The sequence below is a fragment of the Arachis duranensis genome, chromosome 6 (assembly GCF_000817695.3).
Source record: "Arachis duranensis cultivar V14167 chromosome 6, aradu.V14167.gnm2.J7QH, whole genome shotgun sequence".
Classification (NCBI taxonomy): Eukaryota; Viridiplantae; Streptophyta; class Magnoliopsida; order Fabales; family Fabaceae; genus Arachis; species Arachis duranensis.
Window position 1 is genome coordinate 18,394,553 of NC_029777.3, and position 3,132 is coordinate 18,397,684.

Genomic DNA, 3,132 nt, shown 5'->3' on the forward strand with positions numbered 1-3,132 from the left:
GACATAAAAATCCACTTCCGGGCCCACTTGGTGTGTGCTTGGGCTGAGCATTGAAGCTTTCATGTGTAAAGACTTTCCTTGGAGTTAAACGCCACCTTTTGTGCCAGTTTGGGCGTTTAACTCCCATTCTTGTGCCAGTTCCGGCGTTTTACGCCAGAATTCTTGAGCTGACTTTGAACGCCTATTTGGGCCATCAAATCTCGGGCAAAGTATAGACTATTATACATTTCTGGAAAGCCCAGGATGTCTAATTTCCAACGCAATTGAGAGCGCGCCGATTGGGTTTCTGTAGCTCCAGAAAATACACTTCGAGTGCAGGGAGGTCAGAATCCAACAGTATCTGCAGTCCTTTTCAGCCTCTGAATCAGATTTTTGCTCAGGTCCCTCAATTTCAGCCAGAAAATACCTGAAATCACAGAAAAATACACAAACTCATAGTAAAATCCAGAAAAGTGAATTTTAACTAAAAACTAATAAAAATATAATAAAAACTAACTAAAACATACTAAAAAACTACTAAAAACAATGCCAAAAAGCGTATAAATTATCCGCTCATGGAAAAGAGGCACGATAAGCTTCTCTCAATACAGAGTCAAACAAAGCCCCCACAATCAAACTCTAAGTTTGGTGTTGGGAGGCCACAACTAAACTCTAAGTTTGGTGTTGAACCCCCACATTCAAACTCTAAGTTTGGTGTTGGGAGGTCCCAACAATGCTCAGATGATCTGTGAAGCTCCATGAGAGCTCACTGTCAAGCTATTGACATTAAAAAAGCGCTTATTAGGAGGCAATCCAATTTTTATTTATCTATATTTCTATTGTTCTTTTATGTTTTATTAGGTTTATGATCATGTGGAGTCACAAAACAATTGCAAAAGTTAAAAACAGAATCAAAAATAGCAGAAGAAAAAGCACACCCTGGAGGAAGAGCTTACTGGCGTTTAAACTCCAGTAAGAAGCATCTGGCTGGTGTTTAACGCTAGAATAGAGCATGAAGCTGGCGTTGAACGCCAGAAACAAGCAACAGTCTGGCGTTTAAATGCCAGGATTACACCCTGAGAAAAGCTGGTGTTAAACGCCAGAAACAAGTATGGAAGTGGCGTTCAACGCCAGAAACATGCTGCAGATTGGCGTTGAATGCCCAAAACAAGCATGGAAGTAGCGTTTGACGCCAGAAAAATGCTGCAGTCTGGCGTTAAACGCCAGGATTGCATACAAAGGGCATTTAGACGCCTAAAGGGTGCAGGGATGAGAAATCCTTGACACCTCAGGATCTGTGGACCCCACGGGATCACCTCAGGATCTGTGGACCCCACAGGATCCCCACCTACCTTCTCCCTCTCTTTCACACCTTTTCATAACACTCTTCCCCAAACATCATTCACCAATCACCTCAAATCACTCTTCCCCATAAACCTCACCTACCTTCAAATTTAAAATCTCTTTCCCACCCAAACCCACCCTAAATGACCGAACCCTAACCCCTCTCCTTCCACTATATAAACCCCCCATCCTTCTTCATTTTCACACAACACCACCCTCTCTTCTACCCTTTGACCGAAACATACATCACTCTCCTTCTCCTCTATTTCTTTTTCTTCTTCATCTATTCTTTCTTCTTTTGCTCGAGGACGAGCAACATTCTAAGTTTGGTGTGGTAAAAGCATAGCTTTTTTTATTTTTCCATAACCATTAATGGCACCTAAGGCTGGATAAACCTCTAGAAAGAGGAAAAGGAAGACAAAAGCTTCCACCTCTGAGTCACGGGAGATGGAGAGATTCATCTTAAAAGCCCATCAAGACCACTTCTATGAAGTTGTGGCCAAGAAGAAGGTGATCCCTGAGGTCCCTTTCATGCACAAGAAAAATGAGTATCCGGAGATCCGACATGAGATCCAAAGAAGAGGTTGGAAAGTTCTTACCAATCCCATTCAACAAGTCGGAATCTTAATGGTTGAAGAGTTCTATGCCAATGCATGGATCACTAGGAACCATGATCAAAGTATGAACCCAAATCCAAAAAATTATCTTACAATGATTTGGGGAAAATGCTTAGATTTTAGTCCGAAAAATGTAAGGTTGGCATTCAACTTGCCTATGATGCAAGAAGACGCACGCCCCTACACTAGAAGGGTCAACTTTGATTAAAGGTTGGACCAAGTCCTCATGGACATATGTGTGGAAGGAGCTCAATGGAAAAGAGACTCAAAGGGCAAGCTGGTTCAATTGAGAAGACTGGACCTTAAGCCTGTGGCTTGAGGATGGTTGGAGTTCATCCAACGCTCCATCATTTCCACTAGCAACCGATCTGAAGTAACTGTGGATCGGGCCATCATGATCCATAGCATCATGATTGGAGAGGAAGTAGAAGTTCATGAAGTCATCTCTCTAGAACTCTACAAAGTAGCCGAAAAGCCCTCCACCTTGGCAAGGCTAGCTTTTCCTCATCTCATTTGCTATCTATGGTACTTAGCTAGAGTTGTCATAGAAGGAGACATCCTCATTGAAGAGGACAAGCACATCACTAAGAAGAGGATGTAGCAAACAAGAGAGCCCATTCATGGATCTCAAGAGACGCATGAGGAAGCTCATTATCAAGAAATCCCTGAGATGCCTCAAGGGATGCATTTTCCTCCAAACAACTATTGGGAACAACTCGACATTTCTCTAGAAGGATTGAGTCATGAAATGAACCAATTAAGGGTGGAACACCAAGAGCACTCCATCATTCTCAATGAAATTAAAGAATATCAAAGAGCTATGAGGGAGGAGCAACAAAGGCAAGGAAGAGACATGGAGGAGCTCAAGAACACCATTGGTCCTTCAAGAAGAAGGCGCCACCATCACTAAGGTGGACTCATTCCTTAACTTCCTTGTTCTTATCTCTCTGTTTTTTTTCAGTTTTTTTGAGCTTCATGTTTGCCTATGTTTGTGTCTTTACTACATGATCATTAGTATTTAGTAACTATGTCTTAAGGCTATGAATAATTCCATGAATCCTTCACCTTTCTTAAATGAAAAATGTTTTTAATACAAAAGAACAAGAAGTTCATGAGTTTCGAATTCATCCTTGAAATTAGTTTAATTATATTGATGTGGTGACAATACTTTTTGTTTTCTGAATGAATGCTT